Source organism: Equus przewalskii, chromosome 17 (genome assembly GCF_037783145.1).
Source record: "Equus przewalskii isolate Varuska chromosome 17, EquPr2, whole genome shotgun sequence".
Classification (NCBI taxonomy): domain Eukaryota; kingdom Metazoa; phylum Chordata; class Mammalia; order Perissodactyla; family Equidae; genus Equus; species Equus przewalskii.
This window is the reverse complement of record NC_091847.1, coordinates 27,592,017-27,612,710: the sequence shown is the minus strand read 5'-3', so window position 1 is coordinate 27,612,710 and position 20,694 is coordinate 27,592,017. Positions and strand designations below refer to the sequence as shown.

The 20,694-nt window shown below is 35.9% G+C and overlaps 1 long non-coding RNA gene across 8 annotated transcripts in view; it reads right to left on the bottom strand.

The window, feature by feature from the left end:
- The window catches only part of LOC139076785 (uncharacterized), a 143,009-nt gene that overhangs the window by 41,961 nt on the left and 80,354 nt on the right, over window positions 1-20,694 (bottom strand). For 6 of the 8 annotated variants that reach the window (XR_011528735.1, XR_011528734.1, XR_011528737.1 and 3 more), the window contains one exon: window positions 3,368-3,465. The exons of the other annotated variants lie outside the window; for them this stretch is intronic. This is a non-coding gene — a long non-coding RNA (uncharacterized lncRNA). The remainder of the gene's footprint in view (window positions 1-3,367; window positions 3,466-20,694) is intronic. 8 annotated transcript variants of the gene reach the window in all.

Genomic DNA, 20,694 nt, shown 5'->3' with positions numbered 1-20,694 from the left:
ACTTAAGCCCATTTTCCATTGCTAATGAGGCATTCTATATTATACTACTAAGGAGCTGATGTTGGAAAATAAATGTGTCTATGAAGTAACCACATTTAAAAAAAAAAAAGAAAATTGAAATAAAAATAATTAAATGCAGCCAGCTGCTTTAAGCAACCATTTCATCACATGGTAAGAAAAGTATTCAAAAGCTATCCAAAATCGGTTCTCCTTTGTTTCTTCTTGCCTTATTGCCTCACCACCATGAGCCATATCAGTTATTGAATCCATTGTCTCAATGCATTTCCTTGTTCTCGGGCCAGTCCTGAGCCCTTTTGATGAATGGAACCGTCTTCATTTATTCCTTTGTACTTATCTAGCTTTGTCCTGTTCATATCAAATTATAAAAAACAAAGCCTATACTTGGTCACAAAGAAAGGTACATTTCTCTCCTCAATAGTCTTTTTGAAGACAATGTCAGAAAGGGAATGAAGTGGGCTGTGTAGAGATAGATTCACAGTTGGGGTGGGAGGAAGAGTCATACTGTTCCCCCCAAATTAAATACATCGCTTTTCTCAAACTTTGAAACCTTTGAAATCATTACTACATGACCTACGCTTCTCGCAGATATACTTGTTCTTAAAAATATGAGGTGGAGCGGCACAAAAGAAACACAAATATCTTTATGTTTATGAAAAGAACCTTGGCTGCTCTTGTCCAGACAACCAGACAACATTGCACTGCATTTATTAGGAGATTCTCTTGGGAGAGAACTCATGGAATTATGATTGAGGAAGACCCATGATTCATTTTGGTTAATGCCCTAATTTTCTTGGTTTGTTTTTAGTTTAACTTCTCTTTTGTATGTATTTTGGTCAATGATTCTAACAGGTGAATAGTTGTCATACTTTATGAAGTGCGCAAACTTGAAATACTAAATAGCAAAGTATTTTGCTACACCCCAAAGCACCAGCCTGCTGACATGGATATATATCCAGTTGAACTGGATTTATTCACTGCAATTTTTAGCATGTAAGGAAGCTCATGCTGGAATAAATAATAAAGAAAAGGGTTTAGTAAAATGCACACATGAATGTTTATAGTTAAAAAAACAACAAAAGCTAATGCTAAATATTTTTTCTCCCCATATCTTATAGATAGTTGCCATATTTTGGGAATTTTCCTAGAAGTTACTAAAAAACTGCACTTTGCTATGTGTGAATATTATTATTCTGTATATATCTGATTACATGTGCTAGATTTATTCTTAAGTATATCAGAATAATAAAAATTTTAGAAATACAAGTCATTTAAATAACCTGTGCCAATGCTTTTCAAACTGTTCTTAAACAGATAAAAAAACACATTTTTATAGCATTACCCAGCACAAATACACACATAAACACACACAGCTAACACAAAATTTCAGACAACAATATAATGGTGCTAAATGAGATACATTCTGACATTTTCCATTCTATTCTGTGTTGCTCTTTAAAAATCGTTGTTCAAGCCCCACTAAACTAATGTCAGTATTCACTAAATTTCACAAAAATCTCATCATCTGAGAAACACTGCTGTTTTTAAGACATTCTTTAGTCTTGATCAAATAATCCTTGAGTATGTTGATTAACTACCTTCCGATTTGTCTCTATACCAATTGAAGGTTTTGATGTAGTGGGTCTTTTGAATCTATGCTCACTTCTATTTAACTAATGTCTATCTCAAAGTAACTACAAAGTATATGTTATACATCTGAGACAGTGTAATACTTGATAATGTTAAGTTTGCTTAAGATGCAATTGTTAATGAACGCTTTGCAGTTACCATCTCAATCTGGTGAGCAGAGTGTGCAACCTAGTGTCTCTAGACCCGGTGCCTCTCTGTTCCATTCCCCTGGGCTTAACTATACTTGACTTTCTATACATCAGATCCCTCCTCAGAGAAGTCTAAAACAGCATCTCTAGCAATCTTTAATTCATATGATTAAAAATTCAAAAGCAGCCCTTGTACCAGCTGTTAAACTATGTTCGTAAGCTGTAATTCAGAGTTCAGACCCCAGCAAATTGAAGGTTAGGTTAACAGGATCATTCAGAGGAACTGCATTAAACCGTGGCAACTAGAACAGTAGGTGGACTGTTTTATACATGCTCATTTGCAGAAGATAAACTAAGGATGAGCAAACGGATCTCACCAGAAATCTTGCTATCGAATTTGATTCTTTTCACCTCTTTTCTGCAGTATGGTTTAAAAAAGAAAGCAGATGAAGCTAACCAGGGTTTTTGTTTGCTCCACACACAGATAAAAAAGAAGAAAATCCACGCAGATTGTTACACTGAATCTTATTTGAAAATTAACAAATGAATTTCTCTTTTCAGATTTTAACTTTCTCAAATATGCCTGATGTTTCAGAGGCAAATATTTTTGTTGTCCCAAACTGCAGTGTGCTAACATGTTCATCTGGGAAACTATCGTAAATTAAAATAAGCCTGGGTAGTAATATCGACGCCCCTTCACTTCTGTGGACAGTTGGGAAAAGTCATCTTTACAGTATCAATTCCCTAATCTCAAAAAATAGGGAAACCTAAGTCATAAGATAGAATGCATGCGAACTGAGAATTGGTCATCCTACAAGTGGGCCTGGCTCAGTCACTTTCAAGTGGCGTGTCTTTAGGGGTCATTTAAACTCTCAGCCCCACTGTTTTCACCTATTAAATGAGAGAAATGGACAAGATGACTTCTTCTGTGGCCAATGGTCCTTTCTTTTGTAAAATTTTATGCTTCTACATTTATGCATGAAGCGATGGTGGGGCTGGATTTCCTTGTTTGCTGATAGCAGTTGGGGAACAGAAGAAGTGAAGAAACACGAAATATCTTCTTTCTTAAATGAACTTGAAATTTTCCCTTCTCAAGAATGACTTTTTGCATTGGAAAAGGAAAATAAGACTTCTCCAGGAGAGAGTGAAGAAAATGACACAGATTAGTAACCTGGGTTTAGAAAATATGAAAGAAAATCAATTGAGAGAAATTGAAACAGATGCTTCTGTCTCATAATGCAGTTGGCATATGTAAGGAAAGGAGTGAAAGAAACTCAAAAATATGTGTGTTAGCTTCAACAGAACAGGAAAATTATCACCCAAAAAAACACCAATATTTTGCTTAAAAACAGGATATAAGAATCAAATGTTCTTGTGAAAACTCAGACCAAAGTTTTGAGCAAACTTCAAAAAAGTATTTAAACCAAAACCAAAATATTTCAAAGATCACTTTCAGTCAGTGAATATCATGAAATGCTACTTCAAAAAACTTTTTGAATATAATTTGTATAACTATACACTACAGTTGTTACTCTTCATAATGTTTGGAATAATAAGTAAGTATAACTTACTAATTGGCTTTGTCCATAGGGATGCTTAATTCTCATCATCTTGTTTGTCTGTAATGAGGTCTTCTCTACATCAGTGGAGCTTTTCTGTGTGGAGTGGCCTGAAAGCAAGATAAGTACTAAGGATGTGATAAAGCGCGTCAGCTAAGGATATACTTATATTAAAAAGCATTTATCCTTCATTTATTAGGTTCAGAGGACTTTATACATTTTTAATTTTTCTCGTATCTACATAATAGATATTGATTTATCAAATCGAGGTGGCCAATCAATAATAAGAGCTATGGAGTCAGAAAAACCTACATTCCAACTTCAGATCAACTCAATTACTGTGTGAATCTTGGCAAATTACTAAACTTCTCTGATATCTAGTTTTCAAATCATTGAAGTAGAAAAGATGTCCACTCATAGTGTTATGGTGAATTTGAATGAAATAATATGTATAATGCTTGCCATGTTGGAGTAATTCAATATGTTATTTATTAGTTTAGTTTTTTACTATGAATCCACAGTAATAATTTTTCTAGAAAGAAGAGGAATCTTCCAATCTATAGGCTAGAGAACAATTATTTTATACTATAGTCCACTTTCCAATGGAGAAAACCTTTAAGGAGTGTGGAAATTATATCCAAGATCCTTTAAATAGTAAGGAATGCTGTGTATTATAGATTGAAATAAATGTTTCTGTCAATGGAGTAAGAGCACATTTCAAAATAAAGAAGAAAGAGCATTTATTCTTTTGTTTTCTCCTTACTGAACATGTACATGTGCTGAGCATCCTTTTAATAAACATCTGAACAGAACATACAATAGCAGCTGCCCTCAAGGAGCTATGTCCTAGAGGAGGCGGGAGGAGATAAACATTAAATAAAACTACTAAATAACATACTGAGTTGTAGGGCAGTAAGGGGTATAGAAAAAGAAGTAGAATAGAATCATTTTGACCAGGATGTGGGGAGGGGCAGAAGGGTGCAGCTTACAGCATTCAATAGGGTGATCAGTATAGACCTCATAGAAAAAGATGCGTTTTAAACAAAGACACTAAGAAAGTAAGGACATTATCCTGGAAAATGTCTGGGGGCACAATGTTCTTGGCTGAGGAAATAGGCAAAACAAAGGCCCAAGCTGGGAACGTGAAGCCCTATCTGTTGAATAAGGAACCCAATATGACTGGAATGAAATAATCAAGAGGGAAACGCATAAAGAAGTGAGATCAAAGGTAACAGAGGCGAGATCGTGGAGAGCTTTCTAGAACGTTTAGAGACTTGGGCTTTTAATCTGGATGAAATGAAGGCCCCGGAGTTTGCAGTGTCCTGATAAGGAGTAATACACTATAATTTACTCAAACAGGATTAAACTTGCTGCTATTTGGAGAAGAGACTTTTGGGTTTCTCAAGAGTAAGCAATGAGATCCGTTTGGTGACCATTACAATAATCTAGGAGGGATACCGGTATGGTATTAGTAGAGAAGATAGGAAGAGGTCATGTGCTAGATAGATATATTTTCAAAGCTGGACCACAGATTTGGTGATGAAGTAAATGTGTGGTTTGAGAGAGAGAGTAATGAAAGGAGACACCCGGTTAGGGCCTGAATGATTAGTAGATGGAATTGCCATTAACTGAGCTTGGAAAACCTAAGGGGAAAATAAGTAAATTTCAGGAGGAAATTTGAAGAAGTGAGTTTGTACACGTTAACTGTGAGAAACTCATTAGATACCCAAGTGGAATGTGTAAATGCACAATGAAGTTCATGGATGAGAGCTTATCCAGAAACTGGAATTTAGGGTTCTTCAATCTAAATTTGGAGTTCATCAGTGAACTGATAGTATTGAAGCTGTGACGAACAGATGAGATCACCTAAAGGAATGAGGGGAGTTAGGAAGGGAAGAGTCCAAGCACTGAGGCAGGGGACCCTCCAATGTTTAGATGTAGATACAGGAGCTCTTATCTCAGGTACTTGGTACTCTTAAATGTTCCAGGCACACCAGGTCTATTTAGAACTCTATACTTTGATTTACATTCACCCTCTAAATCTGACCACTAACATCATCTGTCAGAAACCTTTCTGTCTTCCAAGAACCACCTATTTACTCCACCTCCTCAAAAGATATCCCTGTAATTGTGCTCATTCTCTGTGATCACAGAACACGTTGTATTTTGCCCTGCCTTACAGTGTGTCTATCTGCCCCCTTTAGCAGATTGCTAGGACTTTGATGGCAGCAATCCTAGCATTTCCATCACCACCATGATAAAAATGACGTGTAATGAGTGGTTAATATGCGCCAGGCATACTCTTAAGCACTTGTCAAGCATAATCTCATTAAATATCTTAACTCCTCTACTCTTATTTTACAGATGAGAAAATTGAGACTCAGGAATTAAGGAAGTTTGTCGAGGTCTAGCAGAGAGCAGCAGATGTGAATTTCAGTATCAAGTCTTAACTACTCTAAAGACTTTGACCACTGCCTGGGCCAAATTCATGCTGTTCATTTTATAATTCCCTGGTACATGGTAAAAATCTCATAAAATCTGTTGGTTAAATAGATGAATGATTTTCTGAATTACTCTGCTTTCCTTTTGGCAGCCACAATGAAACTTTGACTAATAGAAGTTAATTTTGCACATCCTTCAATTAACTGGGATTTTTTCTTTTCTTGTTATAGTCTACTTTTAATAGAATATTACAAATCACAAGCAACACATTTTGCCTTATATTTTAAATCAGAACAAACTGCTGAAATATTTCTTTAAGGTCAGTGCAAACATCATCTGTGTTCCATACACCTTGAACATCTTGGGTTGTATTCTTCCTTGAGAAATTATAATTAGGAGCACAGGATGACGTCATCTTGAACTTTTGGAGAAGGGTATGTATCATATTCTCCAAGCAATTCTCTTGGGAACTTTTTATTTTCTGGAGGAAGATTGGCCCTGAGCTCACATCTGTGCCAATCTTCCTCTATTTTGTACGTGGGACACCACGACAGCATGGCTTGATGAGGTGTGTGTAGGAACCAAACCTGCAAACCCCAGGCCACTGAAGTAGAATATTCAAACTTACCCACTATGCCACCAGGCCAGCCCTCTTGGGAACATATTTTTTTAAAGATTTTATTTTTCCTTTTTCTCCCAAAGCCCCCCAGTACATAGTTGTGTACTTTCAGTTGTGGGTCCTTCTAGTTGTGGCATGTGGGATGCTGCCTCAGCATGGCTTGATGAGTGGTGCCATGTCCGTGCCCAGGATTCGAACTCGCGAAACCCTGGGCCGCTGAAGCGGAGCACACGAACTTTAAACACTCAGCCATGGGGCTGGCCCCTCTTGGGAACATTTTTTAAAATAATATTTTTCAGTAGTTTTTTAGCAACGTGAATCAAAACACAAATATTTAGAAACACCAAGTCATAGGACATCTTCTTTCCCAAGCATAGGAAGATGTCATCAGCGTCCCACCCTCATACTGCAGACTTTGCAGCAGCATCTGGCTGGCTTTCTGTTACTTGCCACCATTTGCATCTGTGCACTTGAGGGCTTTTTTCCTGGACATATGAAGGCTGTTCCATACACTCATGACGGTAGAGAAATACCAGGAATTAACACACCACCACTACTGCCTCCACTCCTCCCCACTGCCACCTCAATCCAATAACTCTCTTATCCAGTTATTCTCGGCAGGTGGGATATAAATATCTGATCTCCTTCTTTCTTGGATGGGATCATTCTGAGGTGCGTTTTCTAACATATTCTGGGAATTCTCTGTAGCGTGAAGCACCAGCCACACACTGGATAGCTGGCTTAATAAAGCAATCCTTAATGGATGACTTCACTTCCCAGGATCTCTCCCCTGCCACCCTCAACTGGTGTTTACTGCATCTTCCAAATAAACTGCTTGCCTTCACATCTTTATCTCAGGGTCTGTGTAGGGCCCGGGCCTTGTTTGCTCAGCAAAAGTCTACAAGCTCATTACAACCATGTGTCCCTCTGGCTCCCTTCTGAGCAAGACACTGGCTGCTGGGATTTGTAACAATCCAGGGTCTGGCCAGCCCAGATCTTACCTTATCTCACTTAAAGAACATCACATCGTAAAGGGATACAGAGCCCCTCTGTGTGAGCTGCTGTTCCTAGGAATGCTCATGTACCAGGGACAGCCCCTTGGGAAGCATGTAGCCTTTGTGTCCTCTGCTCATGTATCTACGTCTAAACATTGGAGGGTCCCCTGCCTCAGTGCTTGGACTCTTCCCTTCCTAACTCCCCTCATTCCTTTAGGTGATCTCATCTGTTCGTCACAGCTTCAATACTATCAGTTCACTGATGAACTCCAAATTTAGATTGAAGAAAACTTAATTCAAGTTTCTGGAAAAGCTCTCATCCATGAACTTCACTGTGCCTTTACACATTCCACTTGGGTAAATGGGTATCTCACAGTTAACGTGTACAAACTCAGTTCTTCATATTTTCTCCTGAAATTTACTTATTTCTCCCTTAATCTCTCCCAATTCAGTTAATGGCAACTTCATCTACTAATCATTTAGACCCCAAACTGAGGTATCTCCTTTCATTACTCTCTCTCTCTCTCTCTCAAACCACACATTTACTTCATCATCAAATCTGTGGTCTCAGCTTTGAAAATATATCTAGCCTATGACCTCTTCTTATCTTCCCTACAAATGCCGTCTGCAGTACAGGGGGCACATTGCTGTCCAGCCGGCCACCACGGCACCTCCCTGTACCTCCCAATGAACTCATATGTCTCGCTCACCAACTGCAGGTCTTTTCTTTGGTCTCCACAACATACCCTGCACTGCTCACTGAACTGGCGTGCAGACAGAGTGTGCTTCTGGGGAAACCCAAACTAAGACACCAAGCCTTCTGGTTATCAGAGCTTTTACTGTAGTGACAGAGCCTCTTGGACACAGAAGGGAAGCAACAGCATGTATTTCTCCTCCTTTGATGCTCTTGATTTTAGCCAAAAATGTGCCAAATTTAACTGCTCTTTTATGTGATTTTAGTAGAGAAATTGAGGGGATTAATTGATATTTTACAGAAGTCTTATATCTTGGGATAACATGACTGTTTTATGAGTTGGCACTATGCTAGCCCTTGATCTATATGAACAATAAACCCTTTGAGTACATGGGGCAGAATCTCACAGAAATATAGTACCATGTCCAAACCTATGAAGAACAAGTCAGTACACAAGGACATTTCAGATTCTAGAGAGTGACAAAAATGTGACACTATAAGGTATCCAAAGCTGGGGGTCGGCCCCAGTGCCGAGTTGTTAAAGTTCCCCATGCTTGGCTTTGGTGACCCTGGTTTGCTGGTTCAGATCCCAGGTGCAGACCCACTCCACTCATCAGCCATGCTGTGGAGGCATCCCACATAGAAAGTAGAGGAAGTTTGGCACAGATGTTAGCTCAGGGCGAAACTTCGTTGAGCAAAAAAACTAAAAAGAGGAAGATTGGCAACAGATGTTAGCTTAGGGTGAATCTTCCTCACAAAAGAAAAAAGAAAATCCAAAGCTATAAAGCCTTGAATTAATGGCCAAAATACTTTCTAAACTATACACTATAAGACAAATATAGGATAGTGTTGTTACTACGATGTTGACTGACACATGCATACTATCATATGCAGTAACCGAAAATCTATCTCTTTCCAAAATTTTGAAAAACTTTCTTCATCATATTCTCTAATTTCCGGCCCACCAAATTTTATCAGGGCTACTCATATCTATGACACTACACCAACATTTAATTTACCTCAAAATTGATCTATGAAAACTGTCTGCAGCTTTTATTTTCAACCAAATTTTTATCTTTTACTTACAAAGTCAATCAAAAATGTCTAGTATGAAAATACCTGGTGAAACTTTTAGCATGAGCTTATAAAATAACTTTCCTCTTAAGAGATCCTTTCTAACACTGTTTAAAATTAAAGTGTTTTTTTTTCAGTATCAGAGAATGTGTTTTTCACTTGTATACTAGAAGCATCCTTTGATTTTAAATAAATTCTCAGAGAAAACTAGTAGCTCTAAAATTTAGCACTTTCAGAAAAACCAAGTCCATTTCCATACAATGCAATTTAGTTTCAAAATTTATTTTAAGGACTAGAAATTCCCCACTCCTAATTGGTGCATTGGGCATAAGATGTGTTTTTAGATACAGCGTAAACAATTTACTTTAGTATCAAGGAAACATCAGTTAAGATTTTATTAGACTTCTAAAAATGAACAATAAGCCCAGCTCATGCTTGTTATAATAGCTAAAATAAACTTGCAGCTCACACTATGGTGATTTAGCTAAGCTTCTCTTTCATTCCATCACACTGCATGGGGCAGCAGCTGGCCTTTTTTTCGACACCCTTGGTATGTTTACTGCAGCAGTGGAACTTTGTCTAAGGGCTGGGACTGTTGCTAGGGCTTGGACCACACCTTCCTCCTGCTTACCTAAAGCCCATTGGTCATGGTTTCGTAATCACGCAGTTTGCACAGTGTCAACATGGGGGCATTGGCAAAAATATCCTCTGTGTTTCTACAGGTGTTACATTTTTTGCTCCCCTAGTGACTAGTAATCATTCAACTGAACTAAAATGATATATTTTAAAAAACAATGTCCTGGCATTGATGAGAACATGCATATAAGGCCATGAAGGTCTACACAGCAAGATTGCACAATAACCCATTAAAATAAACATTTGCAACCACAGATAGCTGGACTGAAATCCTGCTCTGATACAAATAACATCTGGACAACTTTTGTTTGCATCTTCCAGCATAAAACACCCTTGAGAAAAAATAGAAGGCAAGCTAAAAGACAAAGGACCACTAAAGGTTTTATTATGCTATGGGTGTGGTGCCATAAATTGAGGGGGTTCAGGTCGGAGTTGCCAAACCTGAATTTAAACAGCATGTTGTTTTTAAAAGTCGTAACACTGGTGAGGAACAATTCGGTTTTCCTACATAATTAATCCAGTGTGAAATAGAGTGACTGGAAAACATCCAGTGGTTTAAAAATAACTCTATTATTTATAAGTTCCACAGTGCTATAGGATTCCACACTAAGGAGAAGAAAGTGAAGGCATCTTGGTACCAAACATGTTGTTCTTATTTAGCAAGTGCTTTAGAAAGTCAACATACACAATCAATGTGGAGGACCAAGGAAACTGAGGCTTCCTTAGATTATGGATCAGGACAGTGGGCAGAAAAAGGTTTCTCTCCCTGACATTTACGTATGGCTAATATATATTAGTATACATTCCTAGTATCGAAAGAACTAAACAATGTGAAATGACAGGAGAGGGATACAGTGAACTGAAGGAAGAGGAGAGGAGGTCTGGAAAAGAAAGAAAAATGAGCATCTTTTATAAGATCCTTAACATAGGCTGTGAATCATACATGAGAGTGAATGGACTTTAATTTCTAATGCTGTTCTTTGATGTGAAGCAAAATAATTTCAAGCTGAAAGATACTAGCAAGTATTATATTCAGTATAAAGATAAAGAAATTAGCCATAAATAAATCTTTATATAAAATCTCACGCTCCGGGCGGGCTAGCAGCTAGCAACTATATATTAGTGTCAGACACAGCTGGCCGCTAAACAAAGGGAATGAAACTTTGCTTTAGTAATATTAAAATCTTGCAAAATATTTCAAAGTTGTCTCATGCATTTTTTTTTTCTTTTTTGCTCTTTCCTTTACTTAAAAGGGACATATGAGAGGGGGAAATAGTCTCAAAGGGTCAGGCCAAAAGTTATAAAGATTACACTCCAAGATCTGTCCTTAAAATATTAGGTGGACTTTACTAAGTAATTTGATTTACCTTAATTTCACCCATTGTTTAAACAAGGATGCAGAGATAAGAAAAAAAGTGAAAGTAGACTGTTATTCATTCAACCATTCCAGAAGATTTTTCTGTGAATCTAATGTTTCAGACATACTGTATTTATCTTTTTGTTAGCCTTGGAAATAAACAAAATATGAAATACAATTATGTCATTTATTTACTAGGCTGAGCAAAGACAATTTTGATATACTAATACCCGTGACAAAGACAGTAGATGTCACTTATTTAAAAACAAAGCATTGAGAATAGAATTTTTTAATGATTTATTTGGTGCTTATTGGTGGACTTTACCTGATAGATAAATTTCAGTGATCCCACTATAAAAGGATTTTTTTTTCTTGAGACCCTATAAGTGATAGTGGAAATATTGAATGAGAATAGTGAAGGGATTACAATTCCAGGCCGTTGCAGTCATAATATCTAACTGCTGTTAAGTGAAGTTTTTTTTAACTTGTAGTCATTGCACTAATAGCTGGGAGATTGTTACTAGAACAATTTTCAAAGTGTTTGACTAAGGGTCAAGCCAATAAATAGGCTCATGACTATCCAGTTCCCTGACGTGAAGTTCCCATCACTTTGCTACCTTTTTTTCCCCCGTTCATAATATACAGCCAATGGTTAGCTGAACAACAGCAATCTCCACATCTATAGTTGTTTTTGACTTCACTCCATCTATCCAACCTGTATAGACACAAGTACATCAAGTCTTCTTTGCTGACACTGACTGCCCAATGCAACAAAGTCCTTCTGAAATGAACTAGAACTATTCCTACTAATGAGGTCAGTGCATTGTTAATGCATGTGAAAAGAGAAGATAATGTTGAACATTGTCAGCTCTGACTGGTATCTCAGTGTGTGAAAGAACCTATCTACTTGCCCATTCATTTAAATTAATTTTCTCATATATTCATTTATTTAAGGCCTACCCTATGCCAATTATGTTACATATCAGGATGGATTTACAATATATTATTCCTGGAGGTGAAGGTCAATGACATGTGTTAAATCTTAATATAAAAGTATGTGAATAAGGGAAGATGTGACTCTTGCTAAGGGAGTTGAGAATGGCTTCAATGTGGGCAAGACATTTGATGTGGGTCTTGAAGGAAGAGTAGGAGTATACTTGGGAGGAAGAGGGAAAAATGTCTGGGTCGAAAAAAAATCATCAGAGGGAAGAGACATAAAACTGCATGGTGTTTGGAGGAACTGTTTGGTGCAAGGAGCTGCAGGGAATGATGTGACATGAGATGCAAATAGAGAGGTAAGTTGGGACTAGCTTGTAAAAGAGGCCATGCTATGCCAAAGAGTATATTCTTTATGCGGTAGGGAGAAATGGAAGATTTAAATAGAATTTGGCATAATTGGCTATAATTAGGTAAATGAAACTTGCTCATTAGTCTTGAAGAGAACAGGCCATTTGAGTTTTTAGTAGGATTTGCTACATTCTATTGTCGAGTGAATTACAAGGTCCATCTTGACAGACGAAGAAAAGATAGCAGTTCATGGAAGCCATGCCTATTTTATCCTGCTCAACAATTCTAACCACCTACCCTTGTCTTTCTCTCCTGTTCATGACTTACCAACATAGATTTCCTCCTCTACTAAAGAAAAAAGGACTTTAATTCCTTTCTCCTCCCACAAAAAAAATTAGAAAAGCCTTGAATTAAACTAAAGTTTCAACCTGTGGAGACACAAGCTAAATCTGCATAAGGAAAATGAAATGATGAATCAGGCATAGATCCAGATAATTCAACCCTCCTTTACCCATCGTGACCTCCAAATTTCTCTTGCTTCATTTATCTATATAGTTTGTACAAAAGGAATGTTTCTCCAACAGATCACCCCCTCTTTTTTATATTTTGTGTTATATAGCTACAGACTTAATGAGCCTATGTGAACAAACTTTCTAGTACATTGCAGGAGAAAAACTAGTTTTAAAAAAACTGAATTGGAAAAAACAAAAATTATTCCAAGATGAAATACTAGCATTATGACCCACGCAGACCACCTGGAATTCTTTAAACCATAATACTCAGTAACAATTCTTCTCATGCAATGTAGCTTGTACTTCCTAATTTCTCAAGAGATATTTACTTGGACACTAGCTCTTTGTTTTCAACAGTTTTCCTGCCTTTGCAAATTAATCCCCACCTGTAGTCAAATGCTTCCACTTATGAAATCACAACAGTTGTTTAAGTCATTGGATTAAGAATAATGGAAAACTTTATGTAATTTTGGAATGTGGGACAAGGAAGAGAATATTTTAAATGAGCAGGACAATTTTCTTATTTAGTTATATCTTTAAAGATAAAATAATAGAGAAAAGTAAGTGGTTGTTCCTGGAGCTAGGAGAGTAAAGCTGCAGCTCTGCAGCTTAAAAATAAAGCAAATGGCAAAATAATTAGAACAGATTTTCAGTGGCCTTTGTAATCATCTGAATCATTCATTCATTCTATAGATGGTACACTGTAGTATCTCTAAATAGAAGGCTAAAATGACAGAGCTAATTACTGAACTCAGTTCGGCTAAGCTACTGTGGGATGATTGGAATCACGTCAACTTATCTAGTGACAAAAAGAACAGAGTCACATGAAAATCTGTCATTGAATTCAGACCAGAATGACTTGAGCCAAACTAAATTATTCTGAACCCTAAATCATTTTTATGACAAATTATGGATTTTATCTATGGTTAGTCAGTCAACCTAACAATTGCCAGTTCTCTCAGATTTTTGGTTGTGAAAATCCAGATGGATCATACTAGGAGAGGACTATTAACTGCTCTTTGCTATGCCCCGCTTGAGATACAAATGAGAAGGCCATGGCACATACATAATGATTCAGTGGTCGACCTAAGACTTTCATCTCTGACCAAGAAGTAATCGACATTAGCTTTATCTTTGTGATTGAAACAAACAAGAAATGAACAAATATATGAAACAATGATTTTGAGAACACTGAACATCAGATAATGAATAACAATGATCCCTGAAAAATGGGAAAAAAAAACTGAGGTGAGCCCTACAATTACCCTATTACTGCCTTGAAATCGTTTCCAAAGCACTGTCCAGGGAAGGCAAACCCAGGCCAATGCAGCAAACTCCTTGAGTTGAAGGGATGAGGGTAAGAGTTTGGAGGGGGCTAGAATCTGCAAGATAAAGTATCAAAGAATAGCTAGCTACACAGAGAGAGAACTCTAGATACCCACAGAGGGTTCTCCTCTAATATTCAACTGAGTCCTGATCATTCAAGACACTACCCAAGGCTAGAGAAAGGACCCCCCAAAATTAGGGGTAACAGTTTCCAGTGATCACTCAGAGCTAGGAATAGTGCCTATCCCTTACAGCCAGACTGGGAAACCTCATAATTAATATGGCATTGAGTAGAATACTCAGAAGGGTCTTGCTTGAGTGGTGGAGAATAATTTGTCCTAGACTAAGCACTGCTTCAGGCCCAACTGATGAATCTTTAAAGGAAGAGGCAAAAGAATCAAATTATTTTCATACAGTTTAACAATGTTCCAGAATAAAGCTCTAGAATATTTATAGGAACACAAAACTATTGGACACTCAATAAGACAAAATTCATAATGTCTAGCACCCAATCAACTATTTCCAGGCATGCAAAGAAGTTGGAAAATTTGGCCCATGATTAGGAGAAAAGTCAAGCAAATCAAACCAGAACTTCCACAGATGTCAGAATCAGCAGAGAAGGATGTTAAGATAGTTTTTACAATGGTATTGTAAAAGTTAAGGAAAGAGATGAAAAAACATACATTTTTAAAGAATACCAAAGTAAAATTCCTAAAGATAAAAACTACAATGTCAAAGATGAAACTATACAGCATGGGATCAACAGCCAATAAGACATTGCAGAAGAAAAAACTCAGTGAACTTAAAGACATAGCTATAGAAAAATCCAATGTGAAATACATAGAGAAAAATATTTATTTTAAAAAATGAATAGAAAATTAGGAAACACTTCAAATGCCCTAATATATGTGTAATTGGAGTTCTCTGAAGCTGTTGAGGGGGGCACAGAAAAATACTTTGAAGAAATAATGACTGAAAAATTTCCAAATTTGATGAATACTGTAACCTATAGATCCAAGAAGCTCAACAAACTCTAAGCACAGGAAACATAAAGAAAAACATACCAGGTCACAGTGTAACCACATTACTCAAAACTAGGGATAAATAAAAAATCTTAAAAGCATCCAAAAAAAAAACCCAAAATACATGTTACATACAGAGAAAAAGGATAAGGATGTGATTTTGATTTCTTACCAAAACCAATGATAGCAGGAAGACAGCAGAGTGTCATCTTTATAGTACTGAATGAACAAATCTGTCAATTAGAATTTTACCTTCAGTAAAAATATCTTTCAAAAACAAAACTAAACAAAAACTGTGTCCATATAAAATCTGAAATAATGCATTATCAACAGGCCTGTAAAATGAGGAATATTAAAGGAACTCCTTCAGGCCTAATAAGAATAGATGAAAACATGGGTCTACGCAAAGAAATGAAGTGCACTGGGAAACATAAGTACATGAGCAAACAGCTTTTCTCTTAGTATTAAATCTCTTTAAAATATAATGGGCTATCTAAACAAAAAGAATAAAAATATAATGTAGAGTTTATATCATATTTGTCAGTAAAATTTGAAACAATAGCTTATGTCTGGGAGAAGAGCGATAAAAGTATACTATGGTAAGAGTCTTACACAGGAAGGTAGACAAGAGTCATAGTCAATAAGTTAAAAAGGGGATGTGAAATGGAATCATAAAATACACTCAATTGAAAAGAGAAAAACAGAAAAAAGGAACAAATAACATATAGGACAAATAGAAAACAAATTTTTTATTGACTTACTCCTAATAACATCAATAACTACAATAAACAGAAATAATCTAAAAATCCCAATTAAAAGTCAGAGATAATCAGATGAGATAAAAAAGCAAGACCTAACTATAAACTGCCTACAAGGATTACACATTAAATATAAAGATACAAGTATGTTAAAATTAAAAGGATGAAAGATTTACCATACTAACACTAATCAGAGAAATATGGAGTCACTATATTAATTTCAGAGTAAGTTGATTTCTGAACAAAGAATTAAACCAAGGAAAATAAGATCATTTCATAGCAATAATCACCTCTCTTCAAGAAAAGGACGTGACAATATTAAACTTTGATATTTCTAACAACAAAGCTTCAAAATAAATGAAGCAAAAATTGATAAAATCACAAGGGCAAATAAATCCATCATTTCATTACCTCTCTTTCAACAATTGATAGAATTGAGATCATAGAAGAAATAAAAAAATATTATCAAGCAATTTGATGTAATTAACATTCATATAACATTCCACTCAACAATGTAAAATACACAAGCACACAAATAGACAAGTACAATACAAAAGTACACAAGAAACATTTATTAATATATACTGTATTTTGGTCTAGAAAACTAGTCTCAATATATTCAAAAGTCAAAATGTGCTTGTTCTGTGACTATAATAAAATTGTCAGAAATCAATTACAGAACGGTCTCTAGAAATACTATAAATATTTGGAAATTATATAGCATGTTCCTAAGTAATCCATTGGCAAAAAAAATAAAAAATCCAAAAGTAAACAAGAAAGTAGTTTGAACTGAATGAAAATGAAAACACAATAAATCAAAATGTGTAGAATGATGCTAAAACAATATAAAGCATTATAAGCAGAGAAAATTGTAGTACTGAATGGCCACGTTAAAGAATAAAAAAGGTCTCAAATCAATGACTTGTTCCACCTTAAAAAACTAATAAGACAAACACAGATTCAATCTAAAACAATAGAACAACTGAACATTAATATGCAAAAAAATTGAACTTCAGTCCTCACCTTGCAACATGTATGAAAATTAAACTTAAATGGATCATACACCTAAACATAAAACATAAAATTATAAAACTTCTAGAAGAAAATCTTCATGACATTTGATTAGGCAAATATTTTTTATATATAACTTCCAACATCTTGATCCCAAAAGAAAAAAATGAAAACTGATCAACTGGCTGTGATCAAAGATAAAAACTTTTGGGGCAGGCCCGGTGGTGCAGCGGGTAAGTGCACATGTGCTGCTTCGGCAGCCCGGGGTTCGCCAGTTCAGATCTGGGGTGCAGACATGGCACTGCTTGGCAAGCCATGCTGTGGTAGGCTTCCCATATATAAAGCAGAGGAAGATGGGCACAGATAGTAAGCTCAGGGCCAGTCTTCCTCAGCAAAAAGAGGAGCATTGGCAGCAGATATTAGCTCAGGGCTAATCTTCCTTAAAAAAAAAAAAAAAGATAAAAACTTCTGCCCTTTAATGTACTATGAAGATAATAAAAAGACAAGCTGCAGACTCAGAGAAAATATGTACCAAATCTGATAAAGGACTTTTATTCAGAATATATAAATAACTTTAAGCTCAGCAATAAGAAAACAAACAACTCAATTAAAAATGGGCAAAAGATTTGAACAGACACTTCACCAAAGAAGATAAACAGATGGCAAAGAGGCATGTGAAAGGATGTTCAACATAATTAGGCATTAAAGAAACATGAAATAAAGCAACAGTATATTTCACTACATATTCATGAGACTGTCTAAAATTAAATAGATTGACTATACCAAGTGTTGTTGAGGATTTGGAGGTACTGGAACTCTCATCAACTCCCAGTAGGAATGTAAAATGGCACACCATTTTGGAAAACAGTGTGGCAACCTATTAAAAAGTTAAACATACACATAACATATTATCTGGCCGTTCCCCTCCTACTCAAGGTGGAGGGAAAGATGTCCGTACAAAGATTGGTACACAAATGTTCTTAGCAGCTTTATTTGCAATAGCCCCAAACTGGAAACAATTCAAATGCCCACTGACAGAGGACTGTGTAAACAAATTATAATACATCCCAACAGTGGAATACTACTCAGAAACACAGAGAAATGAACTAATGATAGACACAACAACAAGGTTGAATCTCAAAATATTTCTGCTGAGTGAAAAAAGCCAGACACAAAGGAATACATATTTTTTGATTATTTAAAACTCTGGAAATTTCAAACTAATGTCTATTAGAAAACAAATCAGTGGTAGCTTGCAGGGAAATGTTGGAGATCTTTAGAGACATGTGGAAACTTTCTGCAGTGATGGATATGTTCAGTATCTTGACTGTATTGATGGTTTCACAGGTGTATACCTTTGTCTAAACTTATCAAATTGCACATTTAAAATATGTAGTTTACTGTATGTCAATTATAATCTCAATAAATCTATTACAAAACAAAACTAGTGAATGCAATTCTTTTTAGAATTCTTAATGAATACTTCAATATAAACTGTCAATTTCTATAGACATCTCTTTTCAGAATTGCTGATAATCTTGCATATTGTGGATACTTATAATGAATACAGAAATTATGCCAAAACCTAAGTTCTCTTGCCTAAAGAAATACTTAAATGAATTTGGAGCATAGGGAACATTACACTTCTTGAGTTTGGCCCCACTTATTCATGCATACGATGTTTATACTGTAATGTTAACATACTGTGTTCAATTTGATCTATGTTCCTTGAACACAGAAGAGATCCCTCTGCTCAGAAAAGAGATAACCCAAATCTGATGAGGAGCCAAATGGCATTGTGCGACCTAATTAAGTGGTGGGTATTTCATGAGCTTAGTCTTTCACATCTGGCTGTTATTAGATAGCCCTACTTGGCTACCCCACAAAGAAGCATTTGATCTAAGGGCCAGCTCTGCCCCACAATTTGCTAATGTCTCTCACACTGACTAAATCCACAGGGAGAGGTCAGGCCCAAGAAACCAGGAAATAAAGTAGGCGATATCGCTGCAGAGGGACTTCTATTTCTATTTCTGTTTGGTTTTTAAGTGCATTTTGACTTGACTAACTTCAAATATTGATTGTTAGAAAGTGGACTGGAAATGCAATGATTGACTGATCGCAATGTATTACATACAATGAATTTTGAATACCACAGAACTAATTGAATAAATGAACGGAAATATTAATATTGAATTAATAGGAATGATCAGAGTGAATTAAGCACAGCAGGCCAAATTCTGCCCCTGGATATGCATGCACAATTTCCATTGACTTCAATGGGGGTTTTGTTGTGTGTATCCAAGGGCAGAATCTAGCTTAATGAATTTTTTAATTGTTTTTAAATGGTGAATGAATTGGTTAAAGTGCAAAGCACCAGAGACGATTCCGTACATATTTCATATATTCCCGTGTTTTTTTTTTTTTTTGTATGCCTGAAATACATGCATATAATCTTATATTTATGATCCACTGCAAAAGTGAAATTTTAAAGTTGGAGAAAATAATATAAAAATCAAATCATTGTCATTATGTTTTCCTTGTAAGAGGCTAATGCATGCATATTGCTGCAGACTTCTATTTCTCTATATTAAAATGACAATACTTTGATTTATTAATGAACCACTAAAATAAATATGAAACTTCGGTAACCAAGAATTCATCCATGTCCTCTCAAGTGTCTTCCATATGAATTCCAATAGATGAAGTTCCTCCCCCATCACAGCATTCATCACCTTATTTTAGTTAGAAAACCTTTTGCCAATGATTATTAATGCCTATCCTTATTATTTGTTCTTGAGTAACTGTCACATAATTTGAGTTTTTAACATTTAAATAACAAATTTGACTCTAAAGCCCGTCTAGATTAAGAGTCTGTGATAGAATCTAAAATATGTTTGATCTCCTAATGGATTCAGTCATTTAGATAGACCGATTCTACTTTACATCATCACACCCGCTGGCCTGAAGTACGTCAATGACTTAGATCTGAAATTCATAACAATTCATTATAAGATATTGTTCCTTAAGATATCATCTTCCAGGTAATGAAAAATAATCTTTGTGTGAGATAAACATTAAACATGCATATGAAAAGTGTGTGTGTGTGCATGTGTGTGTTTTGGGGATAAGAGTTAGAAGAACTCACCTGCATAAGACAAATAAAACAAAAACCAGAATATTATACATTTCTTAATTGAATATATAATGTAATGTTAACTTGATCACATTCTTTTTGTTTTGTTTTTACTTTTAATATTAATAGGTGTTACTTTATAGAGCAGTTTTAGGTTCACAGCAAAATTGAGCAGAAAGTACAGGGAATTCCTACATACTTCTTCCCCTTACACAAACACTCCCATCATAAACATCCCTAATCAGTGTGCTACGTTTGTTACAACTGATGATCCGACATTGACACATTACTATCAACAAGTTCCATGTTTACATTAGGGTTTACTATTTGTGTTACACATTCTATGGGTGTTGACAAATGTATGCTGACACGTATCCACCATTGCAGTACAAACGGAATAGTTATCCTTCCCTAAAAATCCTCTATGTTTCAACTATTTATCTTTCTCTCCTGGGAACTCCCTGTCAACCACT